This window comes from Hyla sarda, chromosome 5, assembly GCF_029499605.1.
Source record: "Hyla sarda isolate aHylSar1 chromosome 5, aHylSar1.hap1, whole genome shotgun sequence".
NCBI lineage: Eukaryota > Metazoa > Chordata > Amphibia > Anura > Hylidae > Hyla > Hyla sarda.
The window spans coordinates 205,754,177-205,768,821 of record NC_079193.1 but is presented as its reverse complement, the minus strand read 5'-3'; the positions used below and the strand labels follow the sequence as shown (position 1 = coordinate 205,768,821).

Genomic DNA, 14,645 nt, shown 5'->3' with positions numbered 1-14,645 from the left:
TCTATTACTTTCTGCCACTATTGAAATCACAAAAGTAAAATATCCAATACATATTCCTTGAGGGACATTTATTTATACACATTCTACATGCATATAAATGACTTTTAGGTTTCAATATTGCCATTTGATTGAACATTTGTTATGCATACCAAGTGTTCTGCTTCAGTAAAAACAGGGAGAATGCAATAAAATTCATGTGTACTCATTTAGTATTATATTTTTTTATCATGACTATACTCACCATTGTGTACATGCACTTATTTGCTATCATATTTTCATTGAATTTACTCAAGCAAAGAAATATGATACTGAATAATACATACCACCGTAAAAAACGAAGTCTACAGTGAACTGACCCAGCTCTTGTTATACCATAAGTAGAATACATTTAGAAATGTTGGGGTATATGTATTGGTGTAAAGGTTACTTATTCCCAGAGTATATTTTACATCTATTGAAGATCAAGAGTAAAATGGTAAGTTAAATGTCTTATTCTAAATACAAGAAGATAATATCCTACAAAAAAATAAGTAACTAAAAAGAGAAGCTGCCCATTCAAACCATCCTTAATTATGAACTTTAAAAAAAAATTTGCATCTTCAATAGCCAAAAGAGGTACAAAGGAAGTCATGTAAAACATGTTTTGCAATACTGAAGATGAGAAGACTTAAAGGGGTACTCCGCTGCTACACATCCTATCCCCTATCCAAATGAAAGGGGATAAGATGTCTGATTGGGGGGATCCCAGCATTCTAAACAAATGCCGGGTTCCTGCAGCAGTGGTGGAGACGTCACAGCCATGCCCCCTCATGATGTCACGCCCCCTCCATTCATGTCAATGGGAGGGGGCGTGTCAACCAACACGCCCCCTCCCATAGACATGAATAGAGGGAGTGTGGTGTGACGTCATGAGGAGGCGTGGCCATGACATCACCATTATGGCTTCCGACTCCGAGCATTCTGAACAAAATATTCAGAACGCTGGAGCATCGGAGTACTCCTTTAAAGAGATATTCCAAAATCAAGTACAAAAAAAAATAAAAAATTCTGCAGAAGAAGATGGTATTGCTTACCTACCCCAGGTCTGAAGCCACCACAAATTAATTAGATTTTTGGACAATATCACTATTCACTACTTCCTAACTGAACAGCTGCTCAATACTACACATCCCAAAATGCAATGCTTACCTTTTTATCCCAGTTCTTATATTCTGCCTACTTCCTTCTACAGCACTCCTGCCAGTTCCCAGCCCATATCTGTGGTTTTTGGGTGCCACTTCCAGCTGCTACAGATTTTCCCTGTCAGGGTATGTTCACACACTGAAAATTTGCTGCAGATTTTCCACAACTGATTTGTAGCAGATCTGAAACTGATTTTAAATACATTTGAGATAGCAGAGAATGATGCCTTGTCTTGGGAGAAAGGGGGAGCTGGGAACTGCTGGAGCAATGTCACACTGAAAATGAAAGACCTACACAACTTTTTGTCAGGGATAATTCAAGCAACATGTTGAAGCCAGTATAATTTGTGATAACACTTTGTAAGTTGTATGTCTCGGAGTGATAGTTTTATGTATAAATAATTTTATGATACTGGTATACCCCTTTAAGCTTCAAGGCCCAAACAACTGACAAAACTAACTGTATGATAGAACTGCAGACTTGGAAACAATTATATCAGTATATAAGTATATATACTAAGGTTTCCCTACATTTTCCACTTTCCCTACACTTTGCTTTTTTTTACACGTTTTGATCTGTAGGGTTTTCCTCAGCTCAAATCCACCACATTTTCTGTGGAAACCTTAGTAAATATGTTGGGTTTTTGTGAAAATGTCGGGAACACACCCTTTTTTGGAGACCATGCCCCCTTTTCCTGGCGACCATGCCCCTTTTTTCGGTTTTCTTAGCAAAATGTAGGGGTTAGTAGGGTTTTTTTCAATTCTGGTGCAAATTATGGCACAAAATCTGGCGCAGACAGAATTTCTGGCGCAATGCTACAAAATCTGGTCGCACAACCCGACAAAACATGTCGGATTTGCAATAGTAAATGAGGGCCATTATATTGATTGGCCATTAAGATTTCTGAAAGTTCCTTTCAGATGAATAGGACAGTCCATCCTAATTTGCTTTTACCACTAGATCACTGTTATCAGCTATCTGTAAATACCTAATATACAGTGGGGCAAAAAAGTATTTAGTCAGTCACCAATTGTGCAAGTTCTCCCACTTAAAAAGATTAGAGAGACCTGCAATTTTCATCATAGGTATACCTCAACTATGAGACATAATAAGAAAAAAAAAATCCATAAAATCACATAAAATCCATAAAATCACACGTATTGCATACCGTACCTAGTGTAGAGGTCCCCAAAGTCAGAGTAACTACGTTCAGGTAGGGTTCCTCAGATGGCACAGCCCCTAGTCGCCTCTCCTAAAGTCTATCTTTAATAATAATAAATGTATATATTTAATAATTATATATATATTCTATAGTAATGTATAGTACTTACCTTGTTCAACGTCGCAGGACCTTCGGTCATGTGCCCATGCTAGTAACCTCTATGGTATGTTGTAGGACCTTCGGAGGTCCTTGGGTCACGTTTTACCCACAAATCTCTGTAATGGTGATTGACATCAGTATGGACCAATTAGCATTAGTCCAGCCCCTGCCCATATTAGGGAGCTGCATCCAAGTATCGCTCTCTTGGGTTGCTGCTCTCGTGGATGCCAGACTAACAGGACGGTGCTACGCAACTTTCAAAGATGCGCTAGGCCTCAAAAACCTTCCGGTCTCAGCAGAACCAAAACCGTGAGTTCAAATCTAAATCCCCGCTAATGCTAGCATGACTACTGGCCCCTAAATCAAGTGGAACATCGCATAGTACTAAAAGACTCTAAATGCCCAACCTTTGTCAATCTCCGAGGAAAGCCATTGTTATGCTTAGAAACTGTTTTCTCATTGAAGCTTGCAGAAAACCTTCAGTAAAAGTTAATACTGTTTCAGAAACTCTCCGATTGTGGACAATCTATTCTTCTTATCTACCTCCCTATCTACTTCCCTACTTCCCTATTGGGAAGGGTGGGGGTAGGAAAAGCATTATTAAGGAGCCCACACCCTGGCGTCATGAATAGCAAGGGTTAACAAGCACCCTTTAGTAGCTGCACCGCTACACTCCCCATACCCTATATCCCCCAGGCTATCACATCAGTATAAAAGACACCTGTCCACAACCTCAAACAGTTACACTCTAAACTCCACTATGGCCAAGACCAAAGTGCTGTCGAAAGACACCAGAAACAGACAAGTAGTGGCCTAGCTAGTCTCAAGATCTCAACCCCATAGAAAACCTTTGGAGGGAGTTGAAAGTCTGTGTTGCCCAGCGACAGCCCCAAAACATCACTGCTCTAGAGGAGATCTGCATGGAGGAATGAGCCAAAATACCAGCAATAGTGTATGAAAACCTTGTGAAGACTTACAGAAAACGTTTGACCTCTGCCATTGCCAACAAAGGGTATATAACAAAGTGTTGAGATGACCTTTTGTTATTGACCAAATACTTATTTTCCACCATAATTTGCAAATACATTCTTAAAAAATCGGACAATGCAATTTTATGTTTTTTTTCTCTCATTATGTCTCTCATAGTTGAGGTATACCTATGATGAAAATTACAGACCTCTCATCTTTTAAAGTGGGAGAACTTGCACAATTGGTGGCTGACTAAATACTTCTTTGCCCCACTGTAACTGGAAATGGAACACTACGTGTCAAAGAAATAGCAAGTTGTGTTGGCACTGCTTAGCCCTGCTTCCCGTGACTCCCTCTCTCACTTCAACTGTGGCTTGTGTCAGGATAATAAGCATGGATGGTGGTGCTCTTGTGTAGAAATATAGCTTCATGCAACAATGTCCATACAAAGAGAAAATCACACATTTCTTCAATGCTTCATCTTTATTCTTAGGTTCGTGCATGTAAAGCGGCTCCATGCCACACAGGTGTGCTAGACACTAGTGCTTTAGTGATTACAGCTGTTTCTTTCCGGTCAGGAACTTCAACAGATCATTTCTGCTCTCCTGTGCACGTGACCTAAATGTGCTTCTCCTCTTGTGACGTTGTAAACAGGTGAGTAGAAAAAAGATCTAACAAAAAGTGTAATACATCACAATTGACAATATTAACACAATTAAAATCGCATAGCTGCAATCGTGGGACTATTTGATACTTCTTACTATAAGCTAGAGTTGATCATTTAACCCCTTTTTTTCTTGTGCCCCTGTCCATAGAATCCATTTAGCTTCTATTTCTCTTTGTTCTTCACTACATTATGCCCGTCTCTTGTTTCTTCTTTTTGTAAATGCATAAATTTAAAGGGGTAGTCCAGTGGTGAAAAACGTATCCCCTATCCTAAGGATAGGGGATAAGTTTCAGATCGCGGGGGTCCGACCGCTGGGGCCCCCCGTGATCTCTCTGTACAGGGCCCCTGCTTGCTGGCCAGATAGCGCGTGTTGACCACCGCACGAATCAGCGGCCAACACGCCCCCTCAATACATTGCTATGGCAGAGCCGGAGATTGCCGAAGGCAGAGTGGTCAGCACCCCTTCCCGCGGGCTATTGGGGCCCCGAAACTTATCGCCTATCCTAGTTAAAGGTTATCCCCACGAAAAATGAAAACAAACACTGGAAAGAGTTAAAGAAAATAGATCGGAGCACTCTTTTGAAAAAAGGACACAGAAAACACACCAAACACAAAAACAAAAGTAATAACAACAAAAGGGTTTACATTTATATTCAAATGCAGTCTCATGTATGAAGTGATAAAAAAATAAAAACATCTTATTCCCGTTGGGGACAAATAGAAAGGGATCAGGTTCTAGGAAACCAAAAATTGCAAAAATCAATGGTAACCTTTAAACTGACCAAAAACCTAAAAGACATGTTAGTCAGAAGCAAATTCACTGTGAAAAGAAAACAAAAGGAAAATTGGCTAGGAGAAACACAAATAAAAGGAAACCCAAAATGTGGCCATTGCAATTGGTGTGAACACTACATGATCTTTTTTTCTACTCACCTGTTCACGACATAACAAAAGGAGGAGCACATTTAAGTCACGTGCACAGGAGAGCAGAAATGATCTGGACGGACAGAAAGAAACATCTGTAATCACTAACGCACTAGCGTCTAGCACACCGGTGCAGCGTGGAGCTGATTTACCTGCGAAACAAACCTACGAATAAAGATGAAGCAGTGAAGAAATGGTGAGTTGCCTGTGATTTTCACTTTGTATGGACATTGTAACTGCAAATGGTCTTGCTTTAGCTTTGCCTTTTTTGTTTTTCCATGTTTTTATTTTTGGTTGGGCAATTTCAGTGTTGAGGAGTGTATATCTATCCTAAGATAAGGATAAAAAGAAAATAATATAAAGGTTGGCTTAAGTGATTTTTCTGTGGTTTCTATGTGTATGAGGTCAGCAGAGAACTTTTGCCCCAATAGGGAAATTAAAAAAAAATTATAATAATATTGCAATATGTAAAAAAACAACATAAAAGTAATGAATAAACTAAGAAGTCCCCCAGAGAAGGATAGATTTGCTATGGGGATTTGCTCCTGCTCTGGACAGTTTGTCAGCAGAGAGCACTGTGGTCAGACAGACAACCAACTTCCTACCAAACTTCCTCTGTAGCATACAGCAGCTGATTAGTCCTGGAAGGATTAAGATTTTTATATAGAAGTAATTTGCAAATCTGTTTAACTTTCTGGAACCAGTTGATTTAAATATATATTTATATTTATTTATTTATTTATTATATTTATATATATATATATATATATATATATATATATATATATATATATATAGATTAGTTAGGAGTAGTCGTATTAGTCCAGTGATGCAAAAAGCAAAATCATCAGGAATGCTTATGACTTGATAAAGGGAGGAATCCCGAAAGCTTGTCTCTACATAATCTTGTTAGTCCAATAAAAAAGGTATTACAAGATACTGCAACTACCGATGATTTTGCTTTATATATATATATATATATATATATATATATATATATATATATATATATATGTTTTCCGCCGGAGTTCCCCTTTATGTGTCAAATGGGGTTCAGGAGGAAAGAGTTTTTAATAAGAAAAAATATAAGAACAAGGGGAACAATCTGAAATCTTATTTTATTGGAAGAGTGCTAGATTCTTGGATCAAACTTCCAGCAAATGTGGTTGATAAATCCACAGTAAGTGAATTCAAAAATTAGGACTGGTTCACATCACGTTTTCTCCCATACTGGAGCGCATACGGCAGGGAGGAGCTAAAACCTTGCGCTCCCGTATGCCTTTCTATGCGCTCCCGTATGTAATTAATTTCAATGAGCCGGCCGGAGTGAAACGTTCGGTCTGGTCGGCTCATTTTTGTGCCGTATGCGCTTTTACAACCGGACCTAAAACTATGGTTGACCACAGTTTTAGGTCCGGGGAAAAAGCGCATACAGCACAAAAATGAACTGACCGGACCGAACATTTCACTCGGCCAGCTCATTGAAATGAATTATATATGGGTGCGCATACGATGGCATACGGGAACGCAAGGTTTTAGCTCCCCCCCTGCTGTATGCGCTCCAGTATGGGAGAAAAGGTGATGTGAACCAGCCCTTACAAGGATAAACATGTATCTACACTGACATAAAATAAAAAAAGGAAATAATATAAGCACTAAAAGGTGATCTTTTTTTCTCCAACAATCTTCTATGTTCCTATGTTTTACATTTTTAGCTCATAAAAAGACATGTATGTTTTCTGAACAAGAGCAAATGGCATTTAGAGAATAAATCCCCCTGTTGTGGTAAGGGTGCACAAATTGCTGCATCATTACCACACCACAAAGACAGCTTTGCTTTGTGGTTCCTGTATTGCAACTCAACTCTGCTATACTGCTAAGCTATTTCATACCACAATAAAAGTTAATGCAATTTATACTGTCCCAATTATGACATTAAGACAAATAGAAATTTGTATTTATGTCCCACTTCTCACACCATTGTATGGGCTTTACCTACAAACAGAACAGAGAATAAAAGTTGATGATTTTTTTTTTCACTTTTTGTTCCAATCTATTGAAGAAAATTAGCTGAAACATTGACGCGACCTACTGTATATGGTATTTTTTTTCTGCATATAGGACAGAGATAAAATTTGCTTCTGCTGGAACTGCTATTAAAATTAGCTATAGACCTTAATGCGTTCAGTTGAATTGGATATATGCCACTTATATCTAATGGGCAGTAGATCAATAATTATGAACGTATCTCTGAATAGGCATCCATGCTTTAATGATATAAAACTCAGACAGTTAAGTTATCATTTAGATGGTCCAAGAAGACAAGAATGATAAATGTAAAGTGCATCTGTCACTTTCATTAAAAACCCTCTTAAACAACCCACACAGAGATTTTGGGGTTACTGTACCCATATTGGTCGTACCTTTTGTGAAGTCATTTAGTGGCTTTATTCTGTTAAAAAATGTTATAGCAATTTTTTTAGGGGGGTCCTATAGTGTCAAAGAGGCGTGACCTAGAATCCGCTTTGCCCCTGGGCTACAACATCTCATTCCTGTTCCGTTATGCTTTGAGTTTGAGAGATGTGAAATAGTGAGGTGGGTGTGTATGTGCAAATGGACTAGCAGTATAAAAAGAGATATGAGTGAAAATGTGTTTATTAATGTAAAATATAGTAGTCCTAGCAGGGCCCTTGCTATGGATCTACTAAATATATTAACAACGAATTTGTGCAAAAACAGTCCACTGAAGTTTAGCAAAATAGTAGCAAATAAAGTATCAAATATATGCCGGTGCTTGTGCACCACTTACCGCTCTGCTGTTTGCAGAGTGGAGCGGTGAGTGGTGCAGAAGCACCGGCATATATTTGCTACTTTATTTGCTACTATTTTGCTAAACTTCAGTGGATTGCAACACTGCCAATATACTTGAAGTATACCAGACATTCGTAAAAGTATCTCTGTGGATTACAAAACATTTCTATGGATTACAAAGCATTATAACTGTCCACAATTTCCTACACCATTGGTGACTGCCCAATGAATTTAAATTAAATACATATTTTAATCAATATTTTTTTTATAATATTTTTTATTATTCTTTGCACAACATATTATTTTTAACAGTTTTTGCACAAATTTGTTGTTAATATATTAGTAGATCCATAGCAAGGGCCCTGCTAGGACTACTATATTTTACATTAATAAACACATTTTCACTCATATCTTATACTGCAAGTCTATTTGCACATACACACCTACCTCACTATTTCACATCTCTCAATTCTAATATTTATCTAATAAAATTCTAATAATTATTTAATATATACCTAGAGGTCTGTATACCACTATATTCTTTATTCCTTTTCTGGCACCTCGGTTCATATTAGCACAGTGTGAGCCCCCCAAACTCTTGTTTTCTTGCTTTGAGTTTGAGTCTGTCAGTCTGTTCACATGTATGGCTTTAGGTAAACAGATGGTAGGTGGTGGTAACTAACAACTTGTTAAAAAACACACTGTACTTGCAGTGTATTCATTTTTTTTAGATGACTGCTGGCATTAAAACAATGATATTGAGGTGTCAGAAGGAGCAATGACTTTTTAAAAATGAACCAACAATTCATAATTTTTAGGAAGTAACAACAGAGACCTTTAGCTAACATCTGCTATCCCTTAAACATCGGATGAAGCTTTGTGTTCATAGTGGCTCTGACATCACCCCTGATGTGATCATTTATCTTTTTTTTGCCATGTGCTTTATGTTATTTTAGTAGGTTCAGCCAAATCAAACTTTCAACTTTTTATCAAAACTCGGGTTCTATGGGTTTAATTCACTTATGGCAAATGGACCAAACGTAGTCAAAAAGTCCAAAATTTTTAATGTTTGGGTCCATTAACCCCTTAAAGGGGTATTTCAGGCCAAAACTTTTTTTTATATATCAACTGGCTCCAGAAAGTTAAACAGATTTGTAAATTACTTCTATTAAAAAATCTTAATCCTTCCAATAGTTATTAGCTTCTGAAGTTGAGTTGTTGTTTTCTGTCTAACTGCTTTCTGATGACTCACGTTCCGGGAGCTGTGCAGTTCCTATGGGGATATTCTCCCATCATGCACAGCTCCCAGGACGTGACATCATCATTGAGCAGTTAGACAGAAAACTTCAGAAGCTAATAACTATTGGAAGGATTAAGATTTTTTAATAGAAGTAATTTACAAATCTGTTTAACTTTCCGGAGCCAGTTGATATATATATAAAAAAAAAGGTTTTGCCTGGAATACCCCTTTAACCCCTTAAGGACTGAGCCCTTTTTCACCTTAAGGGCTCGGCCATTTTTTGCAAATCTGACCACTGTCACTTTAAACATTAATAACTCTGGAATGCTTTTAGTTATCATTCTGATTCCGAGACTGTTTTTTCGCGACATATTCTACTTTAACATAGTGGTAAAATTTTGTGGTAACTTGCATCCTTTCTTGGTGAAAAATCCCCAAATTTGATGAAAAATTTGAACATTTTGCATTTTTCTAACTTTGAAGCTCTCTGCTTGTAAGGAAAATGGATATTCCAAATATTTTTTTTATTCACATATACAATATGTCTACTTTATGTTTGCATCATAAAATTGATGTGTTTTTACTTTTGGAAGACACCAGAGGGCTTCAAAGTTCAGCAGCAATTTTGAAATTTTTCACAAAATTTTGAAACTCGCTTTTTTTCAGGGACCAGTTCAGGTTTGAAGTGGATTTGAAGGGTCTTCATATTATAAATACCCCATAAATTACCCCATTATAAAAACTACACCCCTCAAAGTATTCAAAATGACATTCAGCAAGCGTTTTAACCCTTTAGGGGTTTCACAGGAATAGCAGCAAAGTGAAGGAGAAAATTCACAATCTTCATTTTTTACACTCGCATGTTCTTGTAGACCCAATTTTTGAATTTTTGCAAGGGGTAAAAAGGAGAAAATTTTTACTTGTATTTGAAACCCAATTTCTCTCGAGTAAGCACATACCTCATATGTCTATGTTAATTGTTAGGCGGGCGCAGTAGAGGGCTCAGAAGGGAAGGAGCGACAAATGGATTTTGGGGGGCATGTCACCTTTAGGAAACCCCTATGGTGCCAGAACAGCAAAAAAAAACCCATGGCATACCATTTTGGAAACTAGACCCCTCGGGGAACATAACAAGGTGTAAAGTGAGCCTTAATACCCCACAGGTGATTCACGACTTTTGCATATGTAAAAAAAAAAAAAATTACCTAAAATGCTTGGTTTCCCAAAAGTTTTACATCTTTAAAAAGGGTAATAGCAGAAAATACCCCCAAAATTTGAAGCCCAATTTCTCCCGATTCAGAAAACACCCCATATGGGGGTGAAAAGTGCTCTGCTGGCGCACTACAGGTCTCAGAAGAGAAGGAGTCACATTTGGCTTTTTTGAAGGAAATTTTGCTCTGGGGGCATGCCACATTTAGGAAGCCCCTATGGTGCCAGGACAGCCAAAAAAAAACACATGGCATACCATTTCGGAAACTAGACCTCTCGGGGAACGTAACAAGGGGTAAAGTGAACCTTAATACCCTACAGGTGTTTCACGACTTTTGCATATGTAAAAAAAAATTTTTTACCTAAAATGCTTGGTTTCCCAAAAAATTTAAATTTTACAAAGGGTTAAAGCAGAAAATCCCCCCCAAAATTTGAAGCCCAATTTCTCCCAATTCAGAAAACACCCCATATGGGAGTGAAAAGTGCTCTGCTGGCGCACTACAGGTCTCAGAAGAGGAGTCACATTTGGCTTTTTGAAAGCAAATTTTGCTCTGGGGGCAAAAAAACCCCCACATGGTATACTATTTTGGAAACTAGACCCCTCAGGGAATGTAACAAGGGGTTAAGGGAACCTTAATACCCCACAGGCGTTTCACGACTTTTGCATATGTAAAAAAAAAAATATTTTTTTTTACCTAAAATGCTTCTTTTCCCCAAAATTTTACATTTTTAAAAAGGGTAAAAGCAGAAAATACCCCCCAAATTTTGTAACACAATTTCTCCCCAGTACGGCGATATCCCATATGTGACCCTAAACTGTTGCCTTGAAATACGACAGGGCTCCAAAGTGAGAGCGCCATGCGCATTTGAGGCCTAAATTAGGGATTGCATAGGGGTGGACATAGGGGAATTCTACGCCAGTGATTCCCAAACAGCTGTTGTAAAACTCCCAGCATGCCTGGACAGTCAGTGGCTGTCTGGTAATACTGGGAGTAGTTGATTTGCAACAGCTGGAGGCTCCGTTTTGGAAACCGTTGCGTACCAGACATTTTTCATTTTTATTGGGGAGGGGGGCTGTGTAGGGGTATGTGTAGATGTAGTGTTTTTTACTTTTTATTTTATTTTGTGTTAGTGTAGTGTAGTGTTTTTAGGGTACAGTCACACGGGCGGGGGTTCACAGTAGTTTCTCGCTGGCAGTTTGAGCTGCGGCAGAAAATTTGCCGCAGCTCAAACTTGCAGCCCGATACTTACTGTAAACCTCCGCCCATGTGAGTGTACCCTGTACATTCACATTGGGGGGGGGGGAACATCCAGCTGTTGCAAAACTACAACTCCCAGCATGCGCTGACAGACTGTACATGCTGAGAGTTTTAGTTTTGCAACAGCTGTAGGCACACTGGTTATGTATCACTGAGTTTGTGACCTTACTCAGTGTTTCAAAACCAGTGTGCCTCCAGCTGTTGCAAAACTACAACTCCCAGCATGTATGGTGCATGGTGTAAGGTGACTGCTGGGAGTTGTAGTTTGCAACAGTATGAGGCACACCGGTCGTGAAACACTGAGTTAGGTAAAAAAAAAAACTGAGTTTCACAACCAGTGTGCCTTCAGCTGTTGCAAAACTAAAACTCTCAGCAGTCACCGACAGCCAATGGGCATGCTGGGAGTTGTAGTTATGCAACCAGCAGATGCACCACTACAACTCCCAGCATGCACTTTAGCTGTTTGTGCAAGCTGGGAGTTGTAGTTATACAACAGCTGAAGGTACACTTTTCCATAGAAAAAATGTGCCTCCAGCTGTTGCAAAACCATAAGTCCCAGCATGCCCATAAGGGAATGCTGGGAGTTGTGGTGGTCTGCCTCCTGCTGTTGCAGAACTACAGCTCCCAGCATGCCCTTTTTGCATGCTGGGAGCTGTTGCTAAGCAACAGTAGGAGGCTGTCACTCACCTCCTGCTGCTGCTCTGTCGCAGGACAGTCCCTCGCCGCGGCCGTCGCTCCTGGGGCCCCGATCCCAACAGGGACGCCGGGGATCGGGGTCCCCAGCACCCGGGGTCTTCTTCCCGCACCCGCTCACGTCCTCCGGAAGAGGGGCGGAGCGGGTGCGGGAGGGACACCCGCAGCAGGCGCCCTGATTGGTCGGCCGGTAAATCGCCTGCTGGCTCTGGCTGTTCGGGGCCATCAGAGACGGCCCCGATCAGCCAGTAATTTCGGGTCACTGGGTCACTGGAGACCCGATTGACCCGGAATCGCCGCAGATCGCTGGACTGAATTGTCCAGCGATCTGCGGCCATCGCCGACATGGGGGGGCATAATGACCCCCCTGGACGATATGCCGGGATGCCTGCTGAATGATTTCAGCAGGCATCCGGCTCCGGTCCCCAACCGGCTAGCGGTGTAGACCGGAATTCCCACGGGCGTATGGATACGCCCTGCGTCCTTAAGGACTCGGAATGCAGGGCGTATCCATACGCCCTGCGTCCTTAAGAGGTTAAGGATGAAGCCAGGCCAATTAGCATTTTTGCATTTTTGTCTTTTCCTCCTCTCCTTTTCAAATCCATAACTCTTTTTTTTTTTCACCTACAGACTCAAATGAGGGCTTGTTTTTAGCGAGACCAATTGTACTTTGTAATCACCTCTTTCATTTTACCATAAGATGTACGATGAAACAAAAAAGTTAATATTTGCAGGCAGAAATTTATAAGAACACTGCAATTTTGCTAATTTTGGGGGGTTTGGTTTTTACACAGTGCACTTTATAGTAAAAATTATATATTATCTTTATTCTGTAGGTCAACGCGACTAAAATGATATCCACTTTATATAGTTTTTCTATTATTGTACTAACAGAATTCATATGTATAAAATTGTCCTTTTCTGACCCCTATAACTTTTTTATTTTTCCTTATGCAGGAATGTATTTGGGAACATTTTTTGCACTGTGATATGTAGTTTTCATCTTTACTATTTTTGCTTTGATTTGTTAACTTAGGCTACATCAATAAATCAGCGATAGGTGGTAGTAGGCAGATAAGGGGACCCTCCTCTGCCGTTTCAGCTCATGAAATCCTTGTGATCATGTCGCAGCGGTTTCGTGAGCCCCTCTGAGTTACCAGAGATTTTTAGTTTCACTTTAGACCCCATGATCGGCATAAAGGGTTAATGACCAGCTTCAAAGCCCCCTAGTATGTTAGCACAGAGGGTAAACCTGTCATACAGGTTAAAATATGAGAGAATTCCCACACTTCTTTCTCCAGGCAGTAGCTCATCTCTCTTTGAACAAAATTATCAGGCAGTTTAAATCCAACATGTCTGATTATATCCCCCATCACAACCTGTCGAGGGAGTGTTGAATATGCATTAGAGACTCTGTACACACACACACACACACATGAAAACATTTTCATATATATACAGTGTGTGTATATATATATATTTATATATATAAATGGAGAATCAAGGAGAAGCACCGTGAACAGGATTCCAGATCCGTCTTGGTGCTCAGCTTCAAGAACAGACCAACTCCCAAACTGATATATCCAAGGAAAGTAGAAGCGGCACTCCAAATTGTAGTAAAAAAAACATGAAATGTATTCACATATCTGTGCAAAGCAACTTTTCGGCTCAACAATAGAGCCTTTCTCAAGCATAATTAACATTTTATCACAGTGCATATATATCAGCCCCCTAATCAGACATGCAAATGAGGGGGGGGGGGTGAGACCGTGATCGGTCACACATAACAGTGTAAAAAATACATTCATATACTGTCATACATAATACATACATCTCCATAGTGAAATCATATTCAGTGCTGGTGTACAGTGCATATAAAATTTAAATTTCATCCTTAGTCGGTTTCATGGGCGGCGCTCACCTGATGACAGAAACGTAGGAATCCAATCATATTCATTCCTCTCTGGAACACGATGTGTTTGTAAACACAGTAAGTGTGCAAGCGTCGGATCGCTGCATCCGGTCCCAGCCTGAAATTGTCAATGGTCACAACGTTTGGCATTCAGGTAATCTTTCTCAGTCTATTGCGCATGCGAAGAAACCTACCGGTTTTTCGCGCATGCACTCAAATCTCTCAAGTGTTTAATGCACCATAATTAGTGTGGGCATATTTAAGGGCAACTTCATATTGAGTGAATATAGCACAACAGATGACTGTATTAATATCACAATAGTAAGGCAGAACTTGAGTAAATAATATACATTATCGATCTAAATACATAACTATATAGTACATTGTATATGGTTTGCTGTTGCAGTGTTTTTGATAGGGGTCTGTCCTATGGACAGAAGACCCAGTAATTGGAGGCA

The 14,645-nt window shown here is 39.6% G+C and overlaps 1 long non-coding RNA gene across 1 annotated transcript in view; it reads right to left on the bottom strand.

Moving 5' to 3' along the window:
* The window catches only part of LOC130273727 (uncharacterized), a 37,670-nt gene extending 23,324 nt beyond the window's left edge, over positions 1–14,346 (bottom strand). Inside the window, exon 1 of the long non-coding RNA XR_008844105.1 lies at positions 14,197–14,346. This is a non-coding gene — a long non-coding RNA (uncharacterized LOC130273727). The remainder of the gene's footprint in view (positions 1–14,196) is intronic.
* Between the last annotated feature and the right edge of the window lie 299 nt (positions 14,347–14,645).